Raw genomic sequence first — 13552 nt, 5'->3', positions numbered from 1 at the left:
CCGGCTGAAATAAAACCTCTTCCTCTTCTGTCACAAATGCTCTGGTGATTCCTTCTCTCTGCTTAGGCTTAGATTACTGCTACATGGTCACTCCATCATCAGCTCAACTTAGCACCAAGAATCATCCCTGATGCTGAGAATGGAGCACCAGGGAATGCTGAGACAAATCTAACATTCCTATTACCAATTTCTTTCCTTTTTTTTTTTTTATTTGCAGAGACAGAGTCTCACTTTATGGCCCTCGGTAGAATGCCATGGCATCACACAACTCACAGCAACCTCCAACTTCTGGGCTTAAGCGATTCTCTTGCCTCAGCCTCCCGAGTAGCTGGGACTACAGGCGCCTGCCACAACGCCCAGCTATTTTTTGGTTGCAGTTCAGCCGGGGCCGGGATTGAACCCGCAACCCTCGGTATATGGGGCCAGTGCCTTACCAACTGAGCCACAGGTGCTGCCCACCAATTTCTTTCCTTTGAGAAGTGGCTGTCCATGTCCTGTCTGCTTTTACCTGGCCTGCAGCAACCTGTTCCCTCAGCCTGTTTGGTGAATGGTGATGGAGCTCGTCTTTTACTAGGAAATGTTCTGGGCCCAGATGGTATCTTCACTCCATTTCCATCATTTTACACAATGATTGAAAACACACAGTTTAATTATTATATAACATATCACCACTGAGACATATGCTAGTTTTGTTATTCACTCTGATGTTTTTCTTAGCAAATGTTGCTAGAAGCAGTATTACTGGTTGAAATCAATTAATTTTAAAAATCAGATTTTTTTTAGAGCAGTTTTAGGTCTATGGCAAAACTGAGCAGAAGGTTAAGAGATTTCCCATGTAGTTTGTGTCCCCCACATGCCCAGCTTCCCCCAAGGTTCATTTGTCATGGTTGATGGACCTACAATATCACCCAAAGCCCATCGTCACATCAGGGCTCACTCTCGGTGCTGTGCTTGCTGTGGGTTTGCACAGATGTGTAAGGATGTGTACCCATCCTTCCAGCATCAGACCACCTCCTTTGCCCCAAGAAGCCCTGTGCTCCCCTGCTCGTGTCCCCCCGCCACCCTCCCAGCCCCTGGCAACCACTGAACATGTATTGTCTCCACAGTTTTGCCTTTTCCTGAATGTCACATGGTTGGAATCACACAAATTTGCTTCTTTCACTTAATAATACACATTCAAGTTTCCTCTGTGTCTTTTTGTGGCTTGATAGCTTATTTCTTTTACCGCTGAGTAATATTCCACTGTCTGGATGTGCCACAGTTTACCCACTCACCCACTGAAGGGCATCTGGGTTGCTTCCACATTTTGGTAACTATGAATAAAGCTGCTGTAAACATGCATGTCAAGGTTTTTGTATGTGTCGGGGTCCCGCCCCAAGAGCAGCATCTGCTAAGACTTGTGGAAACTGGCGTTGATTGAGTGACGAAATATAGAGTTAAAAGCGACAGTAAAGAAAGACATGAGACAGAGTAGAATTAAAAGCAGGAGTTCAAGGGTCCATTGCCCATTGTGGGATTCTGGCAATGGCCCAGAGTGTTTGCTCAATTCTGCTTTTACTGGAGTCTATTTGCCCAGAGGGTAAGATGAGGGAGGGGACAAAGAGGTCAGCATTTTCTCTCATTGATCATATCAGCTATTGTTATTATTATTAACATTAATTGTGGCCTTCAGTAAACTGAAATCTGAGCCTTGTATTGAGATAGCCTCCTGCTTGAGATCACACACACAGATTTCTAGGGAGGTGTTAAGCTCCACTAGTTCTCTGTGGAGTAAACCGCCATCAGCTTTAATCTCCTCTTAGGGATCAGTGGGAGAGAGGCATTTTCCTCCCTTCATCACCCCAGAGGATTTTCCTATGCTGTAAGGGATATAAGCTCAGAGCTCGAGCTACTCACTTGGTCTCTGCCTTGGGCAAATGCAAATCTCCGCAATGGGTATCTGCTTTTGCCTGTTTACTGAGCAGGAAATGCTCCAAAAGATGTATCTTTTCTTAAGACTTGTCATAGCCTCTTCTATGACCACTATTCTCCTCAGAGTGCTCACAGACCCAGCAAGGGTGTTTGTAAGCTGCATCCCCAACAGCCTAGAATTTTTTCTTTCTTTCTCTTTTTTTTTTTTTAAGAGAGATGTGTTTATTCCATGATCAGCACAGACCAAATGCATATTCACTGTATGAAAGTCAAACCAAGCAGTGACTCCAGAGTTTGGCCAACACTGAGGCACCAGCGTTCTGGTGGTAGAGTGGGCTCTCATGGCATGCATAACCTCACCAAGGGCTCCAATTACAAAATTAAGAAAAGTGTGGGAAAGAGCAGCCAGCTGTTTGGGTTTGGGCGCAGGGCTGAGGAGCCTCTGTCTCAGTCTGTGATATTCCCACCCACACAATGCCTGGTGCCCACTTTGTCCCCTGGCCCTTCCTTTATTGATAAAAAACAACTCAAACAGATTCGACATTAAAAAATAAGCCAACAAATGGGGGGAGGGAAGAGGGGGAAATAAAAGAAATCGCAGCTTTCTGATTTTATGATTAAAAATAGACTAATAAAGTTTGAAACTGAGTAAAATATAGGCAGGCTTTTTTTGCATTTTGTTCTTTTTGTGGATTTTTTTTTTTTAAATCCATTTGGTGGAGTCACCAACAAACTTCCAACAAAGATATGACAACTATGTTCACCATACAGTACAGCCACGGTCACACACTACCCACAGCGCGGTGGTAGCTGCCGCTCAATGAGGAGACATTCACACCATTTTGGAGATAAGCAGTGCCATTGTGTCTGGAGGAGAAGAAAGAATTAAAAATAAAATAGAATTCAACAACAAAAAATATATATAGGGGGGAAAAAAACCAGAAACACAGGTGGGAAGGAACTGACTTTGGTTGGTGGCCTCACTCCCTGGGCAAGGCCTGCCCACACATGCATGGGACAATTACCTTGCCCCAAAATGCCATGGACACACACCTCCACGGCACTATTCCCTTTTGCACAAGCGAACACTTACAGACAGCGGCTCTGGATTAAAGGCTTGTGGGGGGAGAGGAGGGGTGGGATCTGTTGAAGGCAAAGTCAGTGCCAGCAAGTGGGTGGGCCTGCCTTGCCTGCCACCAGCCCACGCGGGCCTGCCCTGGCCTCCTTGGAGTGGGCGGCAAAGGCTGGGGTGTGGGGAAGAACTCCCAGTGGGCAGGACATCACAAATGTTATCTTGTCAGGGACAAAAAACCATTCACGGTGGCGGCATCAACGATGTCCTGTATATACTATGTAGACATTTGGGGGAGAGAAGGGCCTCTGCCCCACACTTGGGGATTCAGGGCTTGGGTCCCGTGGGCACTTGCTCATAACAAGGCATGCTCCGAGTTGATGTCCTGTGAGGGGTGGAGGGTGGCAGGTGGCAGGACATCTGTCCGGCTGGCCGTAAGGCAGACAGGCTTTGCAATCCTCAGCTGCCATCAGGCCTGCCCAGGGCATGGCATGCAGGAGGGCCAGGCCCAGAGGCACCCCCTGGCTGCTGCTACTGCCTCCACTGCCGCCCCTAACACTATGGAAAGTCAATGTTTTGCCAGAAAATTAAAGTCAGAAGTCACCTAGGTGCTCTCAAAAAAGATTTTCTTCAAATATTGACAATAGATCACTCTGGAAATTCATGTCAATGGTAGCTGCCATTGCTTCCCGGCGCCTTGGCTCCTGCTCCCGCTTCCGGGCCAGTTCCCTCTGCTGGGCCAGCATGGACTGGGGCTGGGAGCTCTGGGCTGGGGGGCGGCGGCGGCAGCTACTGCTGCTGCCTGTTGCTGCTGCTGCTCCTGGCGCCTGCGTGCTTCCTCCTGGGCCCAGCGGGCCTGTTCAGCGCATCTTCCTCTTCTCAGCTCCTCAGCGCTCCTGCGGAAGCGGCTCCTTCTCCTTCTCAGCATGCTCGGCCTGGGCCTTCAGGGCCTTCTCACGCTCCTCCTTCTCCCGAGCAGCGCGACGAAACTGCTCAAAGCTGTCACTCGATGACTTGGCTGTGGAGGATGGGGTGGTTGGATCCTTCTAGTACCAGGCTGCCCCAGGAACCCATGTTCTTGATTTTCAGGTCCTTTTTGGGTGCAACTGGAGTTTTTGGCTCCTGTTTCTGTTTATCCTTGTCAGAGGCCCCTGGCGGGGGTGCATTCTGCTCAGGGGGCCGGATCACAGGCCTCCCAACGTCCACAGGCTTCATCTCTGGCCGCTGGGGCAGGTGGATGGGAGCCTTGATGCTCTCCAGGTGCCTGGGGGGCTCCGGCCGCAGAAAGGGGCTGAAGGGCACACTACAGATGATGGGTGAGTGGATCTTCTCCTCCTTCACCACCAGCAGGGGCTGGGGCTGGGGCTGGACTACAGAAGCCATAGCAGCTCCTTCCTTGTCTGGACATTTTGCTGGGGTGGAGACTGGTGGGTCAGGCTCTGGAACTGTGGCATCTGGGGGGAAAGTATCGTAAGCGGGGAGGGAGCTTCACGAAGATGACCTGGGATAGCAGTCTCGGGAGCACCTGCTGAGGTTGACCTGGGCAATAGTGGGCTGTCAGGCCCGTGGTTTACAGGAACCACCCGTCTGCTGGCAGCAGTTGAGTAGGGGTGCAGGATGATGCTGGATGACTTGTTGAGGCTTGGCAGGCTGAGGTGGGGGTGGCTGCTGGCCTGGGGGTAGATGGGGAGGCTGTTGGCCATGGGGTGGTGGGGGTTGCTGGATGTGGGTGGGAAACTGCATGGGCTGCAAGTGTATAGGCCGAGGCGGGGGCTGGTGCTGTTGCTGAGGTGGGTGCTGGGGCTGGGGTGGTGGTGGTGGAGGTGGTTGCTGCTGTAGCTGCTGAACAGAGGGGTGGGGCTGGGGGGTAAATGGGGTGGTGGCTGGGACTGCACCTTCACGGAAGGGTGTAGTGGTGCAGGGGGCTGCACCTTCTGCAGCTGTTGCAGGTACAGCTGCAGCTGCATGGAGGTGAGGAGTGGGGCGGGGGCTCTTCATCCTCCAGCAGCAATTGAGGGGGTTGAGCCATGGGGGCTTGTGGGAGTGAGGGGGGATGGGCCAGGGCAGATGACACAGCCGGGGGCCAGGCAGGCTTGGGAGGAAGGGCAGCGGCTCGGTTGCTGGGTGGCAATGGGGGCTGGGGCAGCACATTGTGAAAAGCTGAAGGAGAGACTACTGCATGCTGGTTGAGATGGGGTGGAGTGCTGTGCTTAGGCTGCCAGCCTAGAATTTCAGAAAAGGCAAGAAGCTTGCTAGCAATGGCTAGCTTAAACATAAATTAGCTGACTTTTCTTTGTTCTGACTCACACAGCTTGCTTTTTAGTTTTCCTCTTTTTCTGGGGGTGCTTTCCTTTGCCAAGAATGGGGTCTTCAGTCCCCATTCTCCCAGCAGTGTGGATCAAAAATTTTAACATTTTTGGGTAAATACCAAGGAGCACCATTGCTGGATTGTGTGATGGCCCCTTCTATTTTCTGGCTTCCAGGGATTTCTCTTTTGGTTCACTCCTTCTGCTTTGTGGAAGGTGTCCTCTCTTGGCTTATTGAGAAGAATACATTAGAAAGGAGATTTCCTGAGACCTTGAAAGTTCAAAAAATGCCTCCCTATCTGTTTAAATTGCTGATTTGTCTGGATATACAACTGTAAAATAGAAATATTTTTCTTCTAGAAATTTTAAGGCATTACATTGATATTTATTATTCGATGGTGCTTTTGAAAATTCCATTGCCATCTGAGCCTTTCTATGGAAACTGTTTCTCCCTCCCTCTCCAGAAGTTTACTCTTATTTTTGGGTTCTGATGTTTCACAGTGTGGGGATTAAAGTGGTATTAACTGTTATCCATTTTGCTAAGCATGGCTTTTTTTTTTGTTTTTGTTTTTGTTTTGTTTTATTTTGTTCACTTTTAGGCTTTATCTACTGGTTTCCTACAATCCAGAAACTTGATGTTTCAGTTTTGAGAAAATAAATTTAATTTTATGATTTTTCCTTTTTCTCTTTCCTCTATAAGTCACTTCTAAACCTGACCATCCAGATGTTGGACTTCCTGGTATTATCATAATTTTATTTTTCCCTTCTTTTTTCCCCAGTTGTCTTTGTGCTTTACTTTGGGCATTTTTCACAATTTTATATTTGAAACTGTCATGTATTTCTTAAAATAATACACAAAAAATACACATGTATTTATTGAAACAAAATTCACCATCTTTCAGTGTGTAATTCAGCCTTTTTTTTTTTAAGATGGAGTCTCACTCTTTTGTTCTGGGCAGAGTACTGTGGCATCATCATAGCTCACAGCAACCAATTCCTGGGCTCAAACCATCTTTTTGCCTCAGCCTCCCTAGTAGCCGGGATATTTCATCACGGTCCAAAGAGACTCTATACACATTTGCAGTCACTCTGTGTTCTCCCTTCCCCAGATCTGGCAACCACTAGTCTCCTGTATGTTTCTATGATTTGTCTATTCTGGACGTTTCATCCAAATGGAATCATATATGTGCTTTGTTTGTGTTTTGTTTCATTCATTTAGTGTAATGCTTTCAAGGTTTATTTATCTGGGAGCATTTTGTCTTCCCTTTCTGGCTACTAAGAATAGGCTGTAGGCTCAGTGCCTGTAGCTCAGCAGCTAGGGCGCTGGCCACATACATCGGGGCTGGCAGGTTCAAACCCAGCCTGGGTCTGTCAAACAACAATGACAACTACAACAAGAAAATGGCCGGGAATTGTGGCAGGTGCCTGTAATTGCAGCTACTTGGGAGTCTGAGGCACAAGAATTGCTTAAGCCTAAGAGTTTGAGGTTACTGTGAGCTGTGATGTCACAGCACTCTACCAATGGTGACCTAGTGAGATTCTGTCTCAAAAAAAAAAAATGATAAAACTGTCATGCACATCTGTTAGAAAACTTTTGTGTGGACAAATGTCTTCATTTATCTTGGGAATTGGTGGTTCATATTTAACTTTTTGAGAAACTACTAGACTGTTTTCTTCTGTGGTTGCACCATTTTACATCCCCACCATATAGAAATTCCAGTTTCCCCACATCCCCACAACCTCACTAATATTTACTGTTGTGTGTCTTTTTGATTCTAGCCATCCCAGTCCATTTGAAATGGTATCTCACTGAGGTTTTGATTTATATCTCCCTAATGACTAGTGATGTTTAATCATTGATTTTAAAAATATGCTAGCAAACTTTTAATTTCCAACAGTATTTTGTCTTTGGCACATATATCTATATTTCTCAAAGATATACTTTGGTGTATATATATATATATATATTCTTTTTTTTTTATAAAGACGATTTTGTTTTGTTTTATTTTATTTTTATTTTTTGCAGTTTTTGGCTGGGGCTGGGTTTGAACCCACCCCGTCCAGCATATGGGGCTGGAACCCTACTCCTTTGAGCCACAGGCGCTGCCTCAACATATATATATATATATATATATATTCTTATATATATATTTCACAAAATATTCTGCTTTTTTTTTTAAAATGGGTTTATATCTTTCTTTGCCTCTGTAAGGATCTTTAGGAGAGTATTCAGAAATTTCCATTCTTGAGTTTGTTTCCTTTCTTTTTCTTTTTTTTTTTTTTTTTCAGTTTTTGGCCAAGGCCAAGTTTGAACCCACAACCCCTGGTATATGGGACCAGCGCCCTACTCCTTGAGCCACAGTTGCCACCTGTTTCCTTTCTTTACATGTATGTTACTTTAATGTTTTAAATTTCATATCTTCGTTCCTCAAATTGTCCAGTCATCCTTTGAACTTAAAAGCTTATTGAAATTTGCACACATGGGAATCACTGTTAAACTCTGCTGTCTTCCTTGCAGAGTGGTGTAGCTAAAATGTTTAGCTTGAGGGTGAGTGGATCCCCCAGCTGAGCATTTTTAGAACTTTTCTCCTGGATGATCAGATTCCCTAGAAAAGTTTCTTTTGTTCAGCTACGTAGAGTAGGGGAGAGGGTCTAAATTATTTTTATTTATTTAAAAAAAAACATTAGTTTATTCTCTGAGATTTTGATAGAGATTTTATCATTAGCGTAGGCCTCAAAACAGAGACTTACAAACCATGTCAGTTTCAGAATGCTTTCTTTCTTTTCTTTTTTCTTTTCTTTTCTTTTCTTTTCTTTTTTTTTTTTTTTTGACATGGCTTTTGCAGAAATTCACATTGTGGTTTATGATTAGCAAGTCAAAAAAAAAATAAATGATTTTTAAAGTTTTTGGCTCCACAATCACCTTGATTTCTAGGTTAGCTTAGTTCCTGGGTCCTGGAGAGTCTGACAGTATAAACCACATGTCTTGGATTTTCCCCCTGCTGACTTCCAGTGTGATTTTCTCCATCTTCTTCTGTCAGTTACAACTGATCTGTTTCCTTTCTGACTTCCAAAATCTGTTTTCTTCTCTCTTATTATCTTTTATGCCTTAGGTTTATTTCCATCTGACAGGGTGTGGGGAGACAGTAGTAGTTAAATGTCCTTGATCCATTTTTAAATATGGCCAAAATTAAGGAAGCATCAACAACTATCCCATGTATCTCAATCCTACAATTTCCACATAATACAGAAATTTTATATAAAGCAGGCCCTCTTGTGGCTCCATTAAAAAAAAAAAAAGACATTATCACTTGGCAGCATTAATGAATTAAGACCTTCCTCTTTAGGACACCAAAACTTGTGAAATGAACTCTGCCAGAAGTAGCTTTATCGTGACACCAAAATCATCCTGTCTGGATGAAGCAAACTGACCATCCAGAAGCGCCACAACAGCCTGTGTTTGGATGATATTCAGATTCATGAAAAGAGACCTGTGCCCCCATGCAGTTCCATGCACCCTGAGATTTTACTGTCCACTGGGCTACTTGGTTGATGATGCAGAGGCAGCACCTCAGACAAAATGAATGATTTTAGAAGGGAAGGCTGGTGCTCACTCAGGCACAACAGCAATCTGCAGTCTTTATTCACTTTCTTATATATCCAAACTCATCAGATAAAAATAATCCAAGAATAAAGAAGACAAAAGGTAAAGATTCCTTATCAGCGTTAATGCAGCAAAGTACGTACACACTTTTCTAAACTAAGAATGTCTTGCTTGGAGATAAACAATAATGGAGATAAACCACAAAGGCACTGGGTTGTCTGTTCTCTTTGCCCATTGGCCTATATGACTAACTGAAAATTATTGTGTAAATACAGGTAGAGAATTAAGTGCAACAGGCCATTGCCCTAGGCAGATGATCTGTCTCCAGCTGTGACTTGGCGGGGCCCTCTGGCACATTCTTTCCTTTAAGGTGTAACTGCCTGCATTTTTCAGCAAAGCCACTTCTGCAAGCTCACATCTAGCCCAAGTACTGGAAATGTTCCTTCTCAGGGCCTCGTACCCCAAAGAGCACAAATGAGACTTTTTCACCTTACAAGGGTGCAGGGAACTGTGCCCCTTCACTGAGTGAACACAGACTTGGTTTTTAGTAAACATTTACGGCTTCTTACCGCACTCTGTGTAAGTTCAGAATTAGGCACTGAGGAAATTGGGGAAGCAGGGAAGGGAGAAGTCAGTTATGCCTTGAGATCAAGGTCTAAACACTGTGCTTCACACCTCACGGGGAAGCCTCATCTTCTCATGGCTGGACACGTCAACCCAGTTTGTCCAAACCTCTACTCTATCTTCCTCTTTGTGGGTGGGTGGTGTCTCTGCTCCTATCAAAGGCTAGTCCCTCTAAATCTATGGGGTGCCATCCCCTCACTCTTCAGCATTGGTGTCCTCTGGTTATCCCCTCTCTTTTCTGAATTACATAGTCCTTGGATTCTGGTGGGTCATCCCCAGCAGAAATTCATATCCCAATCATTCTTCAACCCCCTTCCTCTGACACCTGTGTCCCTACCTGCTGAAGGACCTTATCCAGGTTAGCACTGCCCTCCAGGTGCTCATGGACATGGCTGCATCATCCTCCAATGTAGCTGCCTTTGAAAGACTCCCTAGTACCCTAGGATGTGCCCTCTCTGGCCCATGGTGTGGGCTCCCCCAGCCTTCATCACCTCTGCCTGCCTCCCCTCCAATTCCTCTTTGCAATCTCTGCTTCTTTCACTTGGACTCTGAGAGGTGATGAATCCCAAGGCCCTTCCCTTCCCTCTCCTCTGTTCTAACCCTTTCTCTTGGAGCATGGTTTAAATTCAGCCCGGTGGTTTTTTTTTTTTTTTCTTTTCTCTTTTTTTTTCATGCTGAAGATGGGTTTTGGTGGGGTTTCCCAGACATATACCCTGAGACGGAGAGTTGGGTGCTAGTTAAGGAAGTTATCTCAGGAGAAATGGATGGAGAGTCAGGAGGCAATCTGGGAAGGAGCCAGGCCAGGTGGGATTCAAGGGCAGTCTTAGCTGTGGCCTGGCTGGCAGGAGCCCTGGAGCATGAGCCCTGGAACTGCTCATGGGGGGGTGGACCCCCACGCACCAGCCCTGCCCTTGGCACACCCAGCTGCAGCTGCCCTCAGGCACTCTTCTGAAGAAGGGTAGGGACACTGGGGACAGGCCCACGTCCCTAGGACATGGTCTGAGCTGAGACAGCACCTCCTCCAGTGTAGCACTGGAAAGATGAGACTGATTTATTCACACTCTTTGGTTCTTGATCCATTATCATCCCTGGTCTGTATTAAGACCCTTTCATCATTTCATTTTTCCTGACTTATCCTCAACACCCAATTCCCACCTTTGCCTGGCCCCCTAGGCATCCACTGCAAGGTGTTGGCTGGAGACCGAGGCCCATTACAACATATGGGCTATGCAAGGATCACCATGCTGCCTATGTGGGGGACTGGAGCAGGGACCTAGGCAAGCTTCAGTGTTAGAGATGTACCCACACAGACCCAGAAGAAAGAGGCAAGATGGATCCCCATTCCCTAGGAATATGGGAAATGCACCAGGGCAAACAGAGTCATCTGCATCAGAAACACAGTGGGCCTCTTTTGTATGGCTTGGCAGAATCCTAATGGCTTCCAAGGGCAGAACACCCATAATCACTGTCACAGAATAATTTTAGTGTTGTCATAAAGAAAATATAAATTTTTTTTTATGAGGGACATTCCTGTTACCCTATATGATTCTGTAAATATATCAAATTATCACATGCACTCCCCAAATATGTACCCCTATTATGCATCAATGAAAAGCAACTTGGCAAGCAAAGAAATTTTCTTTAATCCTCACTTGTTTTAAATTTGGTAAAGTGATGTCTTACGTTGAATCTAGTAAAACTTGTGTTCCTAGATATATCTGTCTTGGGTGTTGTAAGATATTTTATGGATTATTAATTTTTGACTTGTCTTATTTCTTGGTGAAGGTTTCTAACTGGGTGTCTTGTCTGTTCATAACTTACTGAAGCAAATCATCTTACTGCCCGACGGTGTCTTGGTAGCTGTTATAGATCTTTTGTAGAATAAAGAGAGAGACATAAATAAGCCTTGGTATAATCCTTCATTAACTAAAATCAAAATTTCTGGTTATTTATAGGAGGTTCTAAATCTGTATCAATTAAATGAGAAAAGAAATTTTGTGCTGCAACCCTCTTAAAGACATAGATGCAACAATTATTTATCTCTGGAATAGTTCTGATTTACCTTGGGATATTAATATCTGTATGAAATGGACATGCACATACGCACATCACACGAACTTAAAATCAGTAGTTGTCCTCTAACATAAACTGCCCATTATCACAGAAACACGATGAGGGATGGTTCCCAAGAGGAAGTACAAGATCACCTCTGTTTTGCATGGAAAATATATTTCATTATCCTTGTATTTGGACATAAAAATTAACTCATGTAAGAACAGAAAGCAAAATCACTTTTGGATGATGGTTCTTCACTTTTACAAATACCTCCAGCAAAGGGGACATTTTATATTGTTTTCAAGAAGCTTTATTAACTGTAATATTCAAAGTCATTCCACCTAGCACATAATTTCATTCATCTGAAAAACTCAGGAATCCTGTGGGTTTGACATTTTCAGTCACTTTCTTCTCTCTTTTTATGAATATTGGGTCTTGCTTGACAATTGTAGATGTACTTGAAGGTTTTTAATCTTCAACTTGAATAATTATAGCTTTATTTTCTTTATACTAGACATTGTATCCATTTTTTCAAGTTTCTTTCTTTTATGAAAGCATGAACACATAGATCATGTATACATTAATGCATTTATTGGGTACAATGCACTGATTTCATATGCAATTAGGAATGCTTACATCGCACTAGTTAATATATTCCTCACATCGTTTACTTAATTATTGTGTTAAGACATGTATACTCTATGCTTAATAGATACAACATGTACCCTTGCAGTATGCACCATAGGTGTGATCCCACCATTCACCCTCCCTCGATCTGACCTTTCCCTCCCCCACTACTTCCTCCTTCATCCCGGGTCATAGTTGTGATCTATTCTTCATATGAAAGTGTGAGTGATTGTAAATTGGTTTCATAATAGTACTTAGTACATTAGATATTTTTTCTTCCATTCTTGAGATACTTTACTAAGTAGGATATGTTCCAGATCCAATCATGTAAATGTAAAAAAGGTAAAGTCTCCATCTTTTTTAAGGTTGCATAATATTCCGTGGTATACATATACCAAAATTTATTAATCCATTCATGGGTCGATGGGCACTTGGGCTTCTTCCATGTCTTGGTTATGATGAATTGAGCTGCAGTGAACAATATGGTGCAAATATCTTTGTTACAAAGTGATTTTTTGTCTTTTGGATATACACCTAGTAGTGAAATTGGAGGTTCAAGTGGCAGGTCTACTTGTAGATCCCTGAGTATCCTCCATACTTCTTTCCAAAAGGGACGTATTAGCCTGCACTCCAACCAGCAATGCAGTAGTGTTCCCTTTTATCCACATCCACGCCAACATCTGTAGTTTTGGGATTTTGTTACTGTATCCAATTTTTACCTAAGAACATATCATCAGCCAACAGGATTAAGGTGATTTCCTCTTTCTTAACTTGGATGCACTTTCTTTCTTTTTCCTGTCTGATTGTTCTGGCTAGGATTTCCAGTACTATATGTAGTAGAACTGGCAAAGGCTGGCATCCTTGTCTTGTTCCAAGACTTAACAGGAAACCTATTACTTTTTCCCCATTCAATGTGATGTCAGCTGTGTGTTTTTTATATATGGCTTCTATTATTTTGAGCTACGTTCTTTCTTTGCCTAGTTTTTTGAAGGTTTTTATCATGAAGAGATATTGGATGTTGTCTAATGCTTTCTCTGCATCGATTCAGATGATTTCCTGGTTTTTTGTTTTAAATTCTGATCCTGCAGTGAATCACATTCACTGACTTGCATATGTTCAACCATCCTTTCATCTCTGAGATGAAACCCTTTTGATCATGGAAAATTATCCCTTTGATGTGCTTTTGGATTGAGTTTGCTTATATTTTGTTTCAATATTTTTGCACTTCTCTTTATCAAGGGCATTGATCTATAGTTTTCTGATATTGTTTCCTTTCCTATCCTTGAGGTCAGGGTGATGCTGGCATAATGAGTTAGAGAGGTTCGATCCTTTTCAATGTTATGGAATAGTTTT

At 43.8% G+C, this 13552-nt stretch overlaps 2 pseudogenes; both read right to left on the bottom strand.

Moving 5' to 3' along the window:
- LOC128574203 (ran-binding protein 6-like) overlaps window positions 1-3453 on the bottom strand; it is a 50267-nt pseudogene extending 46814 nt beyond the window's left edge.
- On the bottom strand, window positions 3384-12392 carry LOC128574202 (bromodomain-containing protein 4-like; annotated as a pseudogene).
- Between the last annotated feature and the right edge of the window lie 1160 nt (window positions 12393-13552).

This window comes from Nycticebus coucang, chromosome 21 (assembly GCF_027406575.1).
Source record: "Nycticebus coucang isolate mNycCou1 chromosome 21, mNycCou1.pri, whole genome shotgun sequence".
Lineage (NCBI taxonomy): Eukaryota > Metazoa > Chordata > Mammalia > Primates > Lorisidae > Nycticebus > Nycticebus coucang.
The sequence above is the reverse complement of the archived record's forward strand: the minus strand, read 5'-3'. Positions and strand labels throughout refer to the sequence as shown.